Here is a 20978-nt window from a genome sequence, read left to right on the forward strand (position 1 = left end):
GAAACAAGTCTTTTGCCAACTGAAAACGGTGGTGTCACCACTCCCACCCAAAATTGCAAAACCAGTAAATACTTAGCAATTTTCTCGTTTGTCGGCTTGGCAAAACTATACAGAGATTTGGAAATCAGCTTAGTAAGGTCAGGTTTTGTTTTGTTCTTTTTCTTTCTTCGGCATTAGGGATGGGACTCAGGGCAAGAGCTCAACTACTGACCCATATAACTAGTCCTAAATGTGGCTTTTGAAACCACTGAGTTTCCTTCAAAATGATATAAAAGTAGTAGAATCATAATATAAACTATACATATAATAGTACTACACAAAAAATTCAAGGAATCCTACTTATCAGATTAGGGCATTTTAATTGCAGTATCAGGCATCACCCTGTGGCTATTGTCCATACACCTGGATATGAAAGCAATAGACTAGCTGTGGTCAGAAGCCTCACAGAAGCAAGTGTATGAAGTTTAAGGCTCTGGCAAGTTGAAAGAGAAACTCAAAGGCTTGACTAAGGCAATTTGAATGTTAGCTACCTGTTAGTACAGAAAGATAAATAAGAGCTGGTTTATTCAAAATGAAGGGTGGGATTCTATCCCATGCTCCAATTGCAAACAAGTCAAGAAAAGGAATGAATAGAAATCATTCTCCCAGAAAATATAATTGAATTATTTATAGAGCCAAGACAAATGTTTGAGTTTTCTAGTAATTAAAAATGAAAAAGCAACATTCTCACCTCTCAATTTGTGAATATCACTTGCATTCTCAATTTGATAAAGATAAAAAGATGATATTAAAAGCTCCCAAGAGTGAAGTAAACAAGCCAGAGGAGTAATTGGGAAAGCTCATAGAAAAGCAATTTAGCAGGATGTGTCAAAAGTCTTAAGCTCTTAATATTTTAACACCAGACATAATTAATTTATGATTCAATATTTAAGTAAAGACTACCAAATATAAAAAAAATAATTATTCCTGAGTATCTTTAGTAAAATGTCATTTATATATACAAATAATTCATAATGGCATATAGCTTAGTACTAGGTAATTAAGCCATGGTAAGCTTTCTTTGATGTTCTTTACATTATGTTTGTAAAGGTTTTCATAATGTAGACTATGCTTAGTTTGTAGTATCTGGAAAAATAGAAAACTGTGTCTTAAAAAATATAAACATATGACACACACATAGAGAGCCAAAGCAAACAGATGTATAAAGACTAGGAGAAAATATACTCAAATGTGTATATTTGTTTGTTTTTGAATGGTAGAAATTTAATATGAACACATAAAAGTAATTCACCCAAAAGCTGGGGCTGGGGCTCAGTAGTAGAGCATCAACACAGGATAAATAAGGTCCTAGGTTCCATTATAAGCACAACACACACGCACATCCATCCCCCAGTATCTCAGTAGTCATGATACCATGTGAACAATTTCATTTACTAGACTTTTAGCAGGATAGTTTTACATAAATAAAACTTTTATAAATGTATACATTTTAGAGATCTAAATCAATCATTGAGAGTCATATAATTACAACATTTCTCTATAAATCACAGCCTACCTTCCTTTACATACCTTCCATACTTTCAGGAAAAGGGAAGCAAGTACACTGAAAGCAATTTTTCCCAAAGGTCAACTGAATATCAATTTAAATTAAAATAATTCAACTACTTGCTATTTTATGAAATTTACTTCAGTGAGGGAATGGAGAAAGAGATACCTATTGGTTTTTTAAGGCCAGAAAGTCATTTCCCTTAATTGCTTTTTGTTTATTACCACCAATGTGTCATTATTAGATTACACTGTAAACTTTGGAATCTAATAGCACTATCTTCACTGTGTTTTTTAAACTGATGAATATAATGTATTGTTCACCAATTAAGGGATTGAATTGGACTCAGGGGATGACAGAAATGTCTCAGTATTCATATGAAATTCGTGACTAGGAAAAATACAAGAGCTAGAGAGATGGCTTGGCTTGCAGAGAGCCTGGGTTTGGTTTTCATCTTCCACATGACAACTCACAACCATGCCTCTAATTCCAGTTCTGGGAGATCTGTTGTCCTCTTCTTGTCTCAGAAGATACCAGGCTCATCATTTGTGGTGTACATATATACTTGCAGATAAAATACTCATACAGTGTATAAAATGAAAAATGAAAAATCAAAAATGTAAATATTTATTCATATATATATATATATATATATATATATATATATATGCATTCTGTGCATTTCTAGGCATACACTTAAATATACATGCAATTATGAACATTTTTAACCCTGGTCCTCACGTGAATGTTGATGTATTCTATTTATTTTGTATATATACTATCTGCACAAATAGACATAAAATATTATTTACCATAAATCTGTTTCTGGGAATAATCTTTTTAGTAATGATTATGTTTTACCTTCATTGCTGTTATGGATGTCAATTATTAATGGGAAACTAAAGTGTGTCCAATTTTTTATTTATTTTGCATTTCATTCCTGGAAATTTACCTTGTTTCACATTATTTTCCAGAGCATGATCCAGTAAATAATCACCTCAAACAATAGATGGATAAACAGTGCTTTGATGAATGGGTTTACCTCTGCCAATGTGTGATCTTATTTGGATTTTGGGCTTAACTATACAATGGAGGTTTAAATTTGATTATTAGGTCAAGACTCAAGATGTCCCAGAGTCAGATTTAAAAGGATGGGAGAGGTGTGGTTCATGGGTACTGTGTCTCTACTTAGCTTTTAGAAAGCTAAGTAAGGTCAGAAAAGGGTCAACTACAGGGCAATATCCTGCCTGAGGAAGCCAAATTGCCTAAGAGTCTTGCCTAGTAAGACTCCCTCAGCCCCAGCCATCTAAGAAAAACATACAGGAGCAGCAGACAATCCAGTAATCCAGGCACCTCTTGGATACCCACTTCTTGGAAGGCAGCTGATACAAATTACTTTCTAAATATACCTGCAACTGCAAGGTATCTGGTAAACCACTGCAGATCACAGTTTAATCTTATGACAATGACCTTCAAAAGTTTAAATAGAAAGTTTTCAAATGACCTTGAAATTCATCCTAGGCACATACCCAATATAAATGAAAACATGTCCATTCAATGTGTACAAATTTTCATGGCAACACTTTAATAGCCAGAAAGTAGAAAGATCTTAGGTGTGCATTGATTAATGAATAAAGAAATTATGGGTTAGTCATACTATAGAATATCTCATCCTTAAAGTGAATTAAAGTCTTGATACACACTGAAACATGGATTAACTTTGAAAACATTTCACTGAAGTGAAAGAAGCCAGGCATGAAAGACCATGCAGTGAATGTTTCCATCCATATGGAATTCCTAGCATAGGCAAGCCTATTGAGACAGAAAGTAAGTTAGCTATTAGAGATGGGGATAGCAGTGATGGGTAAGAAGTAAGAGGTTGAGGAAATGACTTCTAATATTTTTGTTACCTTCTGAGGGAAATAAAAACATTAAAAAAATTCACATTGGTTGCAGTCATCACACAGTCCTATGAAACATGTTTAAACACCAATTAATTTGATGTTTTAGACGAGTAAATTGTATGGCAAACTTCAACAAAACTATTATTGAAAATTAGTAAGATGAAATTTTGGAACTTAATATAGTTGATTATTATTGTTATCATTGATTTTTAGGTTATCCAATGATTTATTTTTGATTTGGCATTGGTTATTATTTTATTTCTTAAAATGATTGCAGGTTCCAGACTGGCCCAGAACTTACTGTGTAGTTCAAGCTAGTATTGGACTCTCTATCCTTGCTCAGCTTCCTGAGTGATGGGGTTATAGAGCATCCTTAATATCCAACCGTTTGAAGATTTTAATAAAATATGTGATGGCAGGTTTTGATGCCCCATTCTTAATTACTTCAATATACATTTTTATAGGCAACCACTACTTCTTGGGGCCACTGTAACTCAGTCTTTGAGGGCTTTTTTGGTAGCTATACATACTGCTGAACCCACTGAATCTGGAGCTCCTCAGTATCTCAATGGGGATAACTAAAGAGTCTCCTCAGCTCCCAAACAGGATTGAGCTCCAGGCTTGAAATCACACCTGTTGTACAGTCATTCCATGCTTCATTTCTTATTAGTACTGTTGGATTCATTTCACCAATAAGGCTCTCAGATCCTTCCCAGAGTCTGCTTCTAGGAGAACCCAAATCAAGATTTGTATTCCTCTTTTTTTATCTTGTCAAATAATATTCACAACTTCCCTTACCAAGTCTCTAAAGGAATAGTTCCGTATTTTGTGGTATAACCAAATCAGAGAGAGAGAGAGAGAGAGAGAGAGAGAGAGAGAGAGAGAGAGAGAGAGAGAGAGAGACTGAGACTGGAGTTAGACTTTGTTGGTTTGGGTTAATAACACTGAGCATCCCTAAATCATCAGAAGAACTGAAATATAGCTTTATTAGATGACTGAGTCTACTAACTAGCCTTCATGAGAAATGTGGCCTTGGTACCAGGACCTCTGGAGCCACTGTCTATTCTTGAGGGTTCTTACCAGAAAATTCTGTGATTTCAGCCCTCGCCGTTCCCAGAATAGTGTAATGAGTGAGCAACTACAACACCTGAACACCATGGATGGCTTCAAGGGAACAGAGTAGGGACTGGAGCTGACAAATGCAGCCAAGGGTTAGTGCATGCAGAACCCTCTATACCCTTTAGGGTTTAGTATCATATTTCCTAATGTATATTATCTTCTTAGCACATAATATAAGTTACTTCCTTGATCTACAACTTTTTGGGCTAAATTCATATCACAACTGAATTTCAGATGTGAGAGACAACACAGTACACAGATACCTACTATAAAATGGTCTTAGCAAGAACTGAGACAGCCATCATGCAATAACCTGCACTTTTAAATCTTCTATAAATAAGACACATCAATTCTGGTCAAGTTTTGTTGAACACGTTAAATGTTTAGAGCTCTGTGGGTTTGAGAAATACAGATAAGGTGTTGTGTCTTCTATTATGGTATCTTGGAGCCATAACTGTCATCAACCGCTGAGGATTGTCATTGTTTTTAAAAATGGGACAAAAGGACTGAGGAAAGTGAGGATATTTCTTTGATTATAAATATAATCTTCTTAGCCCCCTTGGTGATTGCAAAACAACTTAAACTAGAAAACACTCTTTTAAGTAACTCAGAAAAGAAAGCACAGAAAAAGTTCAAATGTAATTTAAAGACCAAAGTGCTAAATTTTATCTCTAAAACAGATTTTAAAAGTTTCATGATGTATCTCAGTGATAGAGTGTTTGTATAACCTGCATAGACTCTGGGTTACATGTCCTGCACTGCAAGAAATAAAATATTCAATGAGCCAACTAATACTTACTTGGAACCTGCTATGCACCAGGCACTGTACTGCCCTTCCCCCTGAAAATTGTATTAGAGAAGATAAAATAGTATGTATGGAACAAGGTGTCATGGAAAAACAGGACTTAGGGGACACAATATAATTTGCACAGGACTGTCAGATAAAGAGACTCCCAAAGTGGACTACTTTAATTCAGAAGGATGATCAAAAGGTCTCTGAGTTTGATTTGAGAGAGAATAAAGGTAGAAAAGAATTCTATGTAGGAGAACAGCTATATTATTCAAGAGCCAAAGAATAAGAAAAGTGAGGATGGTTACATGCTACCTTGTTAATGTGAGCTGCTGAGGTGAGTTGCTAAGGGGTAAGAGCCAACAGGTGAAGCAATTAGATTCATCTATGAATAATTTTGTTATTCTCTTCTGAAAAGAATTGGGTTCCACAACTTAAACAGGGTTTCTTTTGTTTGCTCATTTTCCTATTAAAAACAGATTGTTCTTATTCAGTGTAATAATGTACTAGATGGAAGAACCTTTAAGACACTGAGCTAAGTGAAAAAAGCTGGACACAAAGAGAAAGATACTGTATAATTCTACTCATAGTAAGGACCAAGTATAGCCAGATTCAGAGATCAAATGTAGAATAATGGTTGTAAATGGCTGTTTGGAGGAAGTAATAAGAAGTTTGTGTTTAATAGGTTGACTTTCTGTTTGAGAAGATGAAAGAGTTCTGGAAATAGATGGTGGTGGTTTATACAAATGGGAGGCCACTGTACTGTATACTTTGATGGTCCATCAATGAGAAGACTCTGAGGGGAGCACAGCGATATGTAGCAGAAGCTCTAGATCCAAAAATGACATTAGAGAGAGAAGTTGACAGGTTTAAAGTATACTGTGAAATTAAAAGTGCTCTTTAGAGCTAATAACAGGAAACAAGAAGAACATAGCTAGAAAAATTGTCTGAGTTAGTACCAAAACAGACCTTAAAACAAGGGATTGAGAAGAACTGATGAATTTGAAAAGTGGTCTCCAGAAGCTCTAATAAGGGCCTGGGGAGGAGAAACAAAGGAAAATGGCCACAAAGAAGTTAGTATTGAGCTTGTCACTGCTGTGTGCAGCTGGAAGATAGTTTAAACAAGCTGGAGTTATTCCATATAAGAGATGAGGACACTAGGTTTAGATGTTTTGGTGATGAAGATGGAACCTAGGACCACATGTGTGCTAGGCAAGTACTCTATTACTGTGCTATATCTGTAGTCTGGCACACTGTGTTGCTTATACATTCAATTACGTCAGTCATAAGCTGACAGCTGCCCCTGGGGGCATCAAGCCCATCTGCTGGCCTACTTTGAGTATGGCTAAGAGAGGTTCCAGCAGGCACAGACAAATACCAGATCCGCAGAGCCAGAATCTGTATTTCAGTGTAGGCAAATGAGAAATCAACTCTCCCCAGAGCTGTGGCAGCCCTATGATATTAACTAAAAAGCAAGGTTCTTGGCTTGGAAACTGGCCTGGTTTCCTGATGCTTAAACAGGAAATTCTAGCAGCAAAGCAAATAGGAATGAGCAAGCCGAGTAAGCTAGCTGGCAAAGCAGATGAAAGGGTTATCTAGGTATTACAGAAGAAAGCAGTAAACTGTTATCATGGGGGTGACAAGAAGTGACCTTTTCCCAGTGCGCAGTGAATACGGAGAATAAGAAGCTGGAAGTTTTTTTCTTAGACTGTGGGAACCAGTTTAGAAAACAATATTAGTTAAAAAATAATAGTTTATATGGTCTACATAGTTCTATATTGTGTGGGCTATAGGCCTTACACACCAAAGATAGAGAAACCAATATTCAGCTCGACAATAGTGTGAGCTAAATAGATGTTCCCAATCTGTGTTTTCACTCTGTATGTTTTTCTGACTTTCCGCAATTCATTTATGAATTATTTTTTACAAAATATATACCACTATCTAGCAAAAATGTATTTGTTACGGGAGAGAAATTAATATTGCTTTTTTATGTACACAATGACCATGCAGACATCAGGGTTACATGCATCTTGTTTATTCTTTACATGAAGCTGTGATTAGTTTTAGAAGCAAGCTTAAATAAACTCTCACTCTAAAAATTACCTGCAAATATCATTTTTCAATGCCGTTAAAGTCTTTATCCACTTTATTTTTAAAATGTTAAAAAAAGTGCTCTCATTTTGTGATTAAAGTACACTAATGTGAAGACTGCTTTAAAGTCTGAGTCATTACTTTTTTCAGATCCTAAGAAAAGGTATTTAAACATCTGTAAGCACACATCTATTCACTGGAAATTTAAAAATCACCAGTGCTTTTCATTTTATAGACTAGTTTTAAATTTCCTCTCAAACAATCTTAAGCCTACAAGCCCATTTCAAAGGAATTCAGGTTTAGGGAAGGAAGCCAGATTTAAGAGATATCTGTGGCTGAAATACATCCTCCAAAGAGCACAATAGGAGAAAAAAACGGAGGGCTTTGGCAGTTTTAGTAGAAATGAAGACAAAGGAACAAAGAAAGCACAGGATCCAAGGGAATTTTCTGTCTGCAGACAAAATGCTTTTGCCTGACTTACCTACATCACAACAGCTTTGTGCTTTCCTTTGTTTCTCAGACGTGTCCAACAGAAGTTCAATATAGCTATAGCAGGTTAGCAAGCTGGATTATCTCCACCCAGCTCAGTTTCCCCTTGAACACATTCTCCATGAAATCAGAGAGAAGGGAATGAGGGGAGAAAAATGAAACACAGGCAGTTAGTCAATTAAGCCGGCATGATCTCCATCAGCTGCTGAATGCTCCTGTGTGCAGTCATTTTCTGATAACACAGAGGCCACTTCTGTGATCATCTGTCGATCTCCATCTGAGGCTGGAAATATCACTCCATGGTAAATAAAAAATTAAAAGCTAGCAGAGGACAGAGAACTTGGATTCCCAAACCAAAGTGATTTTCGGCCTCCTGCCTTTATCCAGATGTAAGATCCTTCATGGAACCAAGAAGGGTCTTCTATTTGAAAAGAACATTTTGGTGCATGGTCCAATGATAGCAGGCACAGAAACACAATTTCACATGATTGTGTGTGTGTGTGTGTGTGTGTGTGTGTGTGTGTGTGTGTGTGTGTGTTATGCTGGAACTGTTTCCTGGTTGTTCATTCCTAGCATTTTTCATGAAGTTGACATTCAGCTAATGTTTTCTAATTAAAGAACAATGATAGATAAACAGAGAAAACAGCATATTGCTACCCAAGGGTGGAGTGTAGAATAAATTGAAGAGTCTAAACCATAGGATTAAAAAGTACTCTGCAATTTCCTTTTATTCACACCTCCATAAACAATGTAAGCAATGTCTGAGTTTTCAATATCAGTTTTCAGTCTGAGATCAGAATCTTCAAATTGCTAGATAATATAATGCTAATAGTCTAGTCCCAGGATGTTCTATTTGGTGGGACATGTGGTATTCTCTCTTTCTCTCTCTCTCTCTCTCTCTCTCTCTCTCTCTCTCTCTCTCTCTCTCAGAAGTACACATGTGTACACACACAGTTTGTTGAAACAAGTGCTCTTTCTAACAAACTTTAAATAATGAATTCTAATCATGTTTTTTTTTTCCTAATCATCTTCAAACTTGTAGATAAAGTCCTTGTCTCTCAGCTGTTCCATACTTCAGAGTTCTGAGTACTTTGTTTTGGGTCCCTTCTCTTACTGTTCATCCTTTACACAGTGTCACCATTAGAGGAGTTATCCTTCCCAGTGACTATGGGCAATTGAAATACACACTACTATTTAGAAAATTACCAAACAAAAGAGGATGATTGCTGTATTTCTGAATCTAACAGCAGTCATCCATGAACATATAACTGGTTAGTCTTTTCCTCTGTTCAGCTGTAAAACCAATAGCTAATTTATTTCTTAAAGATACTGTTCTTCTGGCTCTTAAATTATTTGTTGAATCAAACAGAGATCTGTGTCTTGGTCTCAGTGCATGCTGTCTCAAAATATTACAATACAGGGCTAAGGGTGTAGCTCAGTGGTAGCAAATATATGAGGTCCTGGGTTCAATCCCAAACACCAGCCCACCCTCTGCCTGCCAATGTTACAATTATTTTCAAAAAATAAATTTAAAAAGTTATCTGCGGAAACCCTACAATACAGTCATGATTTTCCATCCTTCTAGTTTACTTGCTCAAATCCCTCAAAGATAAACATCCTTCAAGCAAAGACCTGCAATCTTGTCATTTGAACCTACAGATCAGCTACTTCTCTAACAGCCTCATTTTCTTCCTTCTCATTATATCATCCATTTTATAATCAGTATCTTCAGTTCCCATGGGAATTCTTATAGGATGCTGCATGACAATGGTGGTAGGATAAGGGAAAGAAATAGATATGCACCAACAGTACTATTTCCCAGAAACCGATATCATAGTTAGACCCAATATCATAGTCCAGGATACATGGACAGACCTTGATCTTATGTATCTAGTCTTCACAAACGATGAATGTATGATTCATTATTTGTTCCTTAACTTCACTACCATATATTTCTCTAATAAGTGAAGAAACTCATATTTGTATCATTTCCATGTCAAAGGGCCTGGATCTCTACTTTAAAACAGCTCACAAAATGCTGAAAGAAGTAGAATCTCAGAAACACATTTGAGCTGGTAGAGGGACCAGCATCTACATTTCATCTTACTCTGGGAATTCTAAGGGGTCAAAGAGAGGTCACCTGGAAAGAAAAAAGCTATGTGTTATCCCTGGCACCTATCAGCTTCTTCCACTCATGATAGAAAAGGCTTTATCATTTAATGGCCTCTACCTTCAAACTGGCTGAAACTGCTTCATGATAAGAATATCTCAAGACATATAGATCAAGAATGCTGCTCAACCATTATCTGCCTATATTAGGGCCATGGGCAAACAGCTTCAGAGAGAGGTTTGTATATGGAAGCCTTACAAAGACTCAACATGTACAAAGATGGGAGGCATTTTGCTGAAGAGAAGGATTCAACTGAGACATAATCACAACAGGGAAATCAGAGAGCAGCTCTGTACTTGAGCTCTGTACTTCAGAGTCCCCTCAATTGAGACAAGGAGTCCAGTCCTTTACACCAACTCACTGCTTGTAGGGTGCCTTCATTCATGCAAGAGTCCATTTCCTCCAGCCAAGGGCAATTTCGAGAGAAATTTTCAAATGTGGGCCAGTAGCAGCTGACATTCTCAGACTGTTCTGTATGGATCTTTGACAGCATGCTACAGAATCAATTACACTGTCATTTTAAAAGTCAAAGAATAAACTAAAATTCCAATATTCTAAGTATATTAACTATAGATTTACATTTTATCTACTTAAAGGTATATATGAGAGAGTAATATTTGAATAAGCTGAGGAGCTCTTCAATAAATATTGACAATTTTTCCTCCAGTGTCTCTGAGACCTTAAAGTAAAGAGGCCATTCTTCCCTGCCAATGTCTCTTCTAAAGTACATAACCATGTCTTTCTCAACACACTATCCTTCATGGACTTCCCTGTGTCTTTGCCTCTCTCTGCTTAGTGTACATCACAAAGGTATTGCCCATCCATATCTCTTTACACTAGCTCAATGCTTGGTAAATACTGCACTCAGTAGAGGTTTGTTGAGTAAACAAAGTAACCAAACAATGAACAAATGAGCAAGCTTAGTTTTGTCCCCCACAGAAACAGCACCATAGGAAAACACATTTGATGAAATGAGAACAACTCATTTGAATGCACACCTTTATGTGAGCTTATCATTGGTGCTTAACAAGGGCTGTTTAATTGTTACTGCCTAGCACAGCATGAAAGGGTCATTCTCAGTTGGCTGTATGTCACATCTCTCTTAAGTACACTAAAATCTATCCTAGGATACAAATGTAAGCTGGAGAAGAAAATAAAATGTAACCATGAAACAGCTGTTTGATCAGCTGTTACAATAGACTGTGGATAAAACTGTATTTCCATCTTATCCAGATGGGTAAAAATAATTAGTCACAGAAAATGATTGCTTATAAGGCTATTTTCTTTTCTATAACAAAACATATCAGTTAATTAATGATGGTAGACTTCTAGAAGAATAGGCTAAATTGTATCCAATATTTTAAAAAGTTGTAAAAATATTTTTTCATAGTAAGACATTGTAGACATAAGGTATCAACTGAACATTTATAGACAGAAAAATTCACTAAAATTTGAAAAAAATCTGTTTATGACTTCTATTATCAACAATTTCAATGCATTACAGTTCTGAACTGATGAAGAATCACGGGTTTCTTTGTGCTGCACCACAAATAGGGAAAATGTTGGCTGCCTTTTTAATTGACTAAGAAGCTCATTACTAAAGTAAATTGGTGAAATTTGCCTGGGGTGGGAGTTTTGAAATACTAAAAGAACTGAAAGGATTCCCAAAATTTATTTCTGAGAATTTCCTAAAGAAATAGAATTATGCACAACAATTTGTATATATGATAGCTTTGTCTAAATGAGAAGAAATTTGGAAAAAAAAACCCACTAGTGTTCAATAGATGATGCATTAAATAAGTTATAATACAATAATATGAAATATTCTTATAAACTTATCAAGATCATATGGAATCCCAGAATTCAGAGGCGGGAGGGCAGGAAAACCTCAAATTTGAGGCCATCTTGGACTACCTAAAGAGCTCAAGTCCAGCCTAGGCTAAGTGAGTTCCAGGTAACCCTGAGCTGTATAGTAAGGTTCAGTATCAACAAAACCAAATATAAGAAAACCAGCATCTGAGGGAAGAACATGTAAGATGTAGATATGCCAATGTAAATGATCTATGGAATTCTCTCCTTGTGAAAGATTTAGAAAAAGAGAAGAAAGCAAGTCTGCTGGAGCACTGGGGCTGGGTAGGAGGAGGACTCAAGCCCGATGGGGTCCCAGCCCTGAGAGAGGAAGTGGACAGGAACTCCCATCCCTAACCCAGAAGCTAAGCTATCTCTCACTGACAACTTCAATTAGAAAAAATGTTTCAAAGGAAAAATTAGTTTTCTCCGATAGACTATCACTGGGTATGTTAACCCCATGCCCAGCAGTAGATGGCCAACAGAAAATGAAATAAATGGTATTTTTGGAGATAACAGTTTTGGTCAGACTGGATTTCTGGGGGCATTTCTTTTTATCATACTGGTCTTTTGCTTATATATTATGTTTTCCAATTTTGTGTCTTTATGGGTTTTGTTTGTACGTGCGTGTGTGTGTGTGTGTGTGTGTGTGTGTGTGTGTGTGTGTACTGTTTTGGATTTGTTTTGTTTTGTTTGTGTTATGGTGGTTTGTGTTCTGTTTTCTTTTTTCTTTTCTGTTTGTTTTCTCTAAAGAGAGAAAAAGAATGCATGGAGTTTGATGTGTGGGGAGGTAGGGAAGATGTGGGAAGAAAAGGAGGAGGGGAAATTGTAATCAGTATATTTTTATTATATGAATTTTCAGTAAGCATAAATAAATAATAAAAAGATATATTTGCATTCATAACATGTTATTAGTTTTAAAATGGATAATAATGAGTATATAATAAATAGTTTCCATGAAGAACATATATAATTGAAATAATAAGAGTAGATAGTTTTATGAGATTTAATTATACCTGATTTTCATTTCCTTCTTGCCATTTTCTGTAAATTTATAGGTTTTTCAACAAAAATGTATTATTTCTATAGTTTCTGCTATTAAAAATATTCCCAGTTCTCTAAAAATGTTTGTTAAAGTATAAATCACAAAGATGGGATGACTGCAGCTTTCATTTATTTAAGTGGCATTGTTTCTTCAAACTTCTGAGGGGATTCTGATTATTAACTAAATTGGCTGTTGATATTTCATTTAACCTTTTGTTAAATGACAAAGAATTTTCTCAACGGTTTGCTGCTGTAATGTAGAAAACTTGGAATAGCCAATAGAAGTGTGATAAAATTAAAAACAAAATGCCATTTAAGATAGAAACACCACTGAGAGCCTTGGGAGGAAAAAACACAGCCTCACCTCCAAATGATGAAGCCATGACTGACTCAACATTTAATATGAAAGAATTTTTAGAAATGTTGGAGAGATTAATGAAAGGGAGTGAGCATGTTGGGACTAGGAGTAAAGAAAACTAAGACCTGTCAGCACACCGTTGTCATTATGCAATTCTGGGAAATGCTGCTGCTGAGCAAGCCAGAGCAAAATAATGATGAGAAAAAATTGACACAAGAACAAGAGCTTAAACATTAAACATTGCAGATTCCATTTACACTGTGTATCATAAGATGACTAATATTTGGTGAGTTGCATCCATGTAACAGTTGAAAGAAAGAAGCATCCACAAAGTTGTCCTGTGACCTACACACACATGCCATGTCACTAATACCCACCCATACATTAAACACACACACACACACACACACACCATGCTACTAATAAATAAATAAAAGTGAAAAAGTAAAAAATTATTAAAATGAATAAAATATTTTATGAAAATAAAAAGCATTTAGAGAAATAAATAAATTTGGTGTTCTTAGGCTGGGGATGTAGCTCTGCAGAGGAATACTTTTTTAGTAAGTATAAGAACTTAGGTTTCATCCCTAACACAACACAAAATGAAACAAGTGTGTGGGGGGAAGGTGGTCTTACCTAATAAGGAAAAATCTCAAGATGCTTTTATATTCAGAAATCACTAAAAATATTATCTCAAAGAAAGTTTATCACTTGAGTGTTCAAAATCGAGGAAGAATTTTATCCCTTTGCACTCCTCTTGTTGTATAAGTTAGTTTTATGTAGAGCCTAGTGAGCTCTTGACAGAATGTAAAGTCAGGGCTGGAGAGATAACTCATCAGTTAAGAGCATTTGCTGCTCTTGCAGAGGTCTGAGGTTCAATTCCCAGCATCCACATGGCAGCTCACAACAATCTGTAACTCCAGTTCCAGGAAATCGAACACCCTTTTCTGGGATCTGTGGATATCAAGCACATACATGATGTACATGTATACATGTAAGTAAGCACTCATCAACATAAAATAAAATTAAACAATCCCTTGAAAAAGGAAAATGGGATTCCACACATATAACCAGAACACATCTCCAAAGCATTCTGATGAGGGACAATACCACCAGTTCTTTAGGTCCATAGTGCATCTAAACAGAGACTCTCCTTCTGACATGCATTTAATCATTCAAGTTTTCAGAGTTCCTTCAGTGAAGTATTACCCAGTGACTTGTAAAAACAGCAAACTCAATTTTTAGTGATGGACCAGCTCCCACTTACAGAGAAAGATCCTGAAACTGAGCAAGTATTGGCTTTTCCAAGTTGCATATTTAGAAAACCAGTTGGGATTTGAAGTCAAGTCTCAAGCTACTCTAACTCCTGGGCTTCACATCAAGGTTAGCCCTCATCTTTTGGGAGGGACATGATTAGCTCCATTCTTCAACAGGTTCTCAACTACAGAGAGTACCTTATCTATATTCAGAGCCTGGGAGGACCCATAATCCTCTCCAAGGAATTCTATTGGTTTAACTCAATTTCTGGGGGATATGGAAGATTAGAGATGGTAAGACAAATCATAGCATGTCTCTGCTATTGACCAGTTCATGATCAGGTGAAGATTCACAACTCCTTAATCAGATCTTTGTCTTTTGAGACATTGTCTCATGTACTCCAGGCTGACCTGAAACTCACTGTGTAACTGAGAGTGATTTTGAACTTTCAGTCTTTATGTTTCCATGTCCTGAGCACTGAGAATACAAGGCATGAATTAACATGGTTGGTTAATGCAGCACTGTGGATGGAACTGGGGGCATTGTTCATGATAGGTAAGCACTCTACTGACTGAGCTTTAACCCCATCCTTGAACAGATAATTTAAATAAGGCACAGTAGAAGAGACACATTAATAAAGACAGATATGGGACACTGCCAAGATTATAAGTATCATGTCCATCAAACCAAAAGCTGAAGGTGAAGTTCTGGGTGGTTCTTGCGCAATGTCATATGCAACTGTATACGTTTCATTCATCCTGGGTCCTGGCACCTACCATTCACATTGATCTTGTCACATGTAATGATTTAATATCACCAATTTTATATATTCTTTAAGTTGGAGACATTATAATTTAAGGAATATCTATCACTATATATGTGAATTTGAACATAAATAGAAATGAATATATGAATTTACTAAATTTGGGAGGTAACACATCACTTATCACTATTGATATCTGGAGACAATACTATCAACAATGGAATGTCATTATATGGACTTTACTGTGTCAGCACTACTGGAGGCCAGCATCTTGGAGAAATAACCTAGAAACTAAAGTATCTCTTCAAGTTCACGAGATAAATCAGAGTCAGTGTCCACTTGTATGTTTTATTTTGTCAAAAATATGGAAATCGTTAGAACAACTGAGTTCCTCAGTTATATGCTGTGGTATTTGAAACAAATTTAATTATGTGCAGATCACACAAAGTAATTACTAAAATCTTGTACTTGCATGCGAGTACATGTGTACTTGCAACCATGTGAGTGAGTGAATGATACCAGAGTAGAGTTAATTATTATCATCTCACAGCTGGACATGGTGGCACACACCTGTAATCCCAGTGTCCAGAAAGAAGAGACCAGAGCATCTCAAGATTAAGAACAGCCTGAGCATCAGAGTGAGACCATGTGTCCAACAAAATTATTGTTGTAGAGAAATGGCTGCACTGGACAAAGGTTAGAAGACTAAACTTTGTTTCTCTGGTAATGAGGTTTTCACAGAATAGAACTGTGACAGAAAACAGGGCCAGTCCTAACAATGTCTGCAGGCATCAAATCAACTGTAAGTCTTTATATAGCAGTATGTTTTGAGTTTATAATATTGGACACATTTATGTTTTAGACATATCTTTCAAGGTGAGTTTAAGCTTTTTCTTTAAATTCAATCACTAGCTTCATATACCATCTGTATATGTGAGCAAAATAAGCAGTGTTTGGAAGCTTGCAAGCAGAATTCCCCTTTATAATAGTCCTTGTTTTCTCTCTCTCTCTCTCTCTCTCTCTCTCTCTCTCTCTCTCTCTCTCTCTCTCTCTCTTTGTGTGTGTGTGTGTGTGTGTGTGTGTAGACACAAGCTAATACTGCAAGCCAATTTCTTGATCTACTACTGAGTAAGTGGTCACCTTGTGAGCCTGATTAACAAGAATAGTCAACATCTATTGTATACTTTACAGATGCTAAACCCCTTTCAAAGCACCTAACATACATTTTTTCTTTATTCTTCTCAACTACTTTATGTAATAGCTAATACAGATATTATTATTATCCCCATTTTCCAGATGAGAAAATGAAGGCAGGGGAAGATTAACTATTTTACCAAAGGTAGCAAAACTTGTTAGATAGGACCAGGCAGGGTATAATGCTTGAAGTTTCTGCCACTGCTGCTGCCCCTGTATGGCAGGGAGCCCAGACTTCAATGCCCAGCTAGTGGGGGAGAATGTTGCAGTCATGGTCAAAGAATCAGTTGTGTCTTAAGCCCATTCTGGTGACTTCTGAAGATGTACAAAGACCAGAAACTATGTCTCTAGTGATATGTGGCTCTGCCTACACAGCCCACTAACAGGCTCCTCCTACCAATATACCCTAGGGGTAAGGAGGTATTGTCATTAGAGTCCTAATGACACTGCCGTGAAAAGTCAAGCATTTAAACAATGCTCAATACACCAGGTCTTTTACTGTTATTAAATAAGAGTATTGAATGGATATCATTGTTTGTTCTTAATGTATTTACCTCTTATTATAATGAAGACAGGGGTCAAGGGGTCTCAATAAGAACTACATCAGAGTTAGAACATCAGCATGGCTGGGGCAATGCTGAAGGCTTCTAGGGCCTCACAAATTTCTCCAGATGAGGAATCATTGAGCTCCTCCAGCCCCTTGATGGGAGGTTGAAGGATGGGCTATGGCAGTTAAAGCTGGAAGTGGGCCCGTCTCTACCAATGCTTGAATTAAGCACACATTCTGTTGGTACCTCCTATGTGTGTCACTTCCAGAAAAATTACTGGCTCCTGCAAAGGAAGTACTTATTACATTTAGAAGTGCCCATTTCTGCTCTCAGGGACAGGCAATTACATGAAGAGAAATAACCAAGGCACAGAAAGATAAGCAGTGCATGACTCACTTATGTTTGGAAGCCAAACTGCTGATCTCACAGAAGAGAGTGAAATGATGATCACTAGGGCCTGGGAAGGGTCAGAGTAAGGTCATACAGTCAGACAGGTAGCAGAACACAGTCATATACAAGATAAGTTAGAATGTTCTATAGCATTATCAGTGGCCTACAGAATACAGCAATTTTTTAAATTGTTTTATTTTGAAGTTCTGAGGGTTGTATTCAAGGCCCTGTGCATGTTGAGAAATCACTCTACTACTGAGCTATAATCCACAGCCACAATTTATTATACATTCTGCTAAGTGCTAAAAGAGATAATCAAAGGCTCCAATGCAAAGCAATGCATATTTATTTATTGGTTTTTTGAGACAGGGTTTCTCCGTGTAGCGTTGGTGCCTGTCCTAGAACTCGCTCTATAGACCAGGCTGGCCTCAAACTCTCAGAGATCTGCCTGGCTCTACCTCCCGAGTGCTGGGATTAAAGGCTTGTGCCACCACTGCCCAGCTAACAATACATCTTTTAAAGAAAAAAGAAATGCTAGTTTCTCTGACTTGATTACAGTGTGTGTGTGTGTGAAGTTATCAGGTAATATTTCCTAAATATGTACAGGTGTTACATGTCAATTAACTTGAAAAAAAGATAATTCTGGCTTATATCAGATACATTAGGTACAGCAGTCTCACTAATGAAATCTACTTTATAATCCATTTATCTTTCTTGTGAAGAGAGCATCTAGAAGTCTCCAAACAAAAAGCAATGATCAGAAAGTGGGGACACAAATTATTCCAATTTGATTATAACATATTATCTACATCTATCAAAATATCACACTGTGCCCCCACAAATGTGTTCAATTATCATATGTAAGTGAAAAAATTTGAATAAGGTGATAAAAAATATTAAGTACCCTGATTTGATCATTACAGATTATATAAATGTAAAAGATTATCATGTAACACACCATATATTTGTAAGATAAAAATTACAATCAAAATTAAAAATACATATGCATTGCATATAATGGTAATGATTTTTACAGTACAAAGATGAGGGCTCTATTTTGTAATAATTACATGTTGAATGTGCTTTTAAAAACATGTTTGGACTGACATAGAATGACATCACTTTCCCCCTTCTTTTCTTCCCTCTAGCTCCTTCTGGCTGCCTTCCCTCAGATGAGTGTATAACATAGAATTCAGTGGATTTCAGAAAAGTGAAAAAGAAAAAGGTTCTCTGTCCCAAAATTCAAGCAAAGCAAATCAAAAACCTTCTTTCTAAACCTCTGAAAAATTGGTAAAAAAGAAAAAGAAAACAGAAAAAAAGGCCTTGTGAGTCACAATAGCAACTGGAAAGGCAATGTGTGTACTTGTGACATCTGCATAGAGCATAAAGCATACCTGATCCCATTCTTTCTCTCACATCCCCCTGCTTCCTTCCTTTCCCCTAATTGGACCCTTTGGACTCTCAGTTGCTTTTAAAACTAGGGCAATGGGGGGTAGGGGATGGAGGATGAGAACATAAGGGAACAGGATGGTAGACCTGGAACAGGCATTGAGTGGGAGAGCAATGAAAGAGATAGCTTTATAGAGGGGGACATCATGGGGATAGAGAGAAACCGGTTGTTAGGGAAGTTCCCAGGAATCCACAAGGATGACCCTAGCTTAGACTACTAGCTAGAGTGGAGAACGTGACTGAGCTGGCTTACCCCAATAATCTGATCGGTGAATACCCTAAGTGTCATCCTAGAGCCTTTCTCCAAATGCAGAGATCCACAGCCAAACAGCAGGCCAAAGCTCTGGGAGTCCAGTTGAAGAGAGGGAAGAGGGATTCTAAGAGCAAGGGCATCAAGGTCATGATGGGGAAACCTACAGAGACAACCAAACCAAACTAGTGAGAACTCATGAAATTTAGATCAACAGCTGTGGAGCCTGCATGGGACTGGACTAGGCCCTCTGCATAACGAGACAGTTGTTTAGCATGATCTGCTTAAGGGGCCCCCTGGCAGTAGGATCAGAATCCATCCCTGGTGCATGAGCCAACTTTTGGAGCCCACTTCTATGACGGAACAGCTCACACAGCCTGAGGCAGTGGGGAGGGGCTTGTATCTGCCTCTACTAAATGTACCTCCCCAGGGGAGGCCTTATCTTCTTGCAGGAGGGAATGGGAGGTGGGTTGAGAGGGGGAGGCTGGAGGGGTGGGAGGAGGTAAGAGGGGGATCTTTGGTATGTAAAACAATTAAAAGAATTTTTGTTAATTTAAAAAAAAAAAAAAACCTAGTCTTTCTCCTGCTTTGTTTTTCATGGAAGCAGTCTTTTCCTTCCTCTCTTACTGACAATTTCCTAGTACACATTCGGAATAATTTCTAATTTATTTTTTAATTTTCGTTCATTTTTATCAATTGATAAGCCTTCTTTTCTAGTGAAAAAAAAAGAAATGTGGAAGCAAGTGATGAGACGGTCATACAAAATCACTTAGGTGAGCACAGGAAATAGGGCTCACATGTGGTTTGTACAACATCGATCTGTGCTTACTGAATATTGCCATGGTCTTTCTGTTTTTCCTCTGCTGGGATATACAAATTTCCAAGCACACTATCAAATTATAGATATTTTTGAACATTTTGGCTTAAGGAGAAATTAGCCATTTTTTTTTTCTTTTCATGACAGAAGAAGAGGTGGCATGGCTGTTAATCCCAAAGGCATCTCTACCCACAGTGTCCCTGAACTCATGATCTCTTATGACTATGAATGACACTCCCTATCCAAGTTAGTCCCACCAGCAAGCAGCCAGCTCACTCTCCTAACCATATAGATCACTCACCCACCATATGTTGGATTTATAAAGCTGGTTCATGCCCCTCCAACGATCTCAAGCATGTGCTTCCCGCTTCTCCTTTCCCATACCTAGCAAAATCTTTCTCTTTTCTGTGTTGAGTTGCTCTTTCTTAGTTTTTATTTTGATGATTGAGTGGGATCCACTCCAGACTTGCAAGATCTTTCCCATGGCTGCAGCAACCCAAACATTCAAATTGAAACTGTTGTGCTGCCTGCCAGCTCCAAGTTTCAAGAAATGGATGACTGCTCTTTCCATGGTAGGGAATCACTTACAATCAGACATGTCTAAAAAGGTTTCCTCAATCACACATCAAAACATTTTAAGCATCAAATGGAAAGTTATATATTAACTAGCTATACTCTCAATGTGCCTCTCTGTGTATCCTAAAGGAAGTGATTAAAATTTGCTGACAGCTTTAAAACTTATCAGGGAATTATCAGATTGTTTGCCCCAAGTTTAATCATTAGCAAAGTGTGAAAAACAGAGTGGAATCTGGAAACTGTGAAATTTAAAGCACTGTGTCAATCACCTCCAGAGTCTAAAACTGTATAGTCTCCACTTGGCTTGGCTCATTTTTTCCATGGCAGTGACTTTAACTCTGTCATGCACATCTGTGGCACCAGTTTCCTCCT

The 20978-nt window shown here is 37.0% G+C and overlaps 1 protein-coding gene across 2 annotated transcripts in view; it reads right to left on the reverse strand.

The window, feature by feature from the left end:
• Positions 1–20978, reverse strand: part of Maob (monoamine oxidase B) — a 121798-nt gene that overhangs the window by 95559 nt on the left and 5261 nt on the right. The window contains exon 1 of one of the 2 annotated variants that reach the window (XM_036174524.1): positions 7935–8076. The exons of the other annotated variant lie outside the window; for it this stretch is intronic. The gene's annotated coding sequence lies outside the window, so the exon portion shown is untranslated. Of the gene's footprint in view, positions 1–7934; positions 8077–20978 lie in introns of those variants that run through there. 2 annotated transcript variants of the gene reach the window in all.

Source organism: Onychomys torridus, chromosome X (assembly GCF_903995425.1).
Source record: "Onychomys torridus chromosome X, mOncTor1.1, whole genome shotgun sequence".
Lineage (NCBI taxonomy): Eukaryota > Metazoa > Chordata > Mammalia > Rodentia > Cricetidae > Onychomys > Onychomys torridus.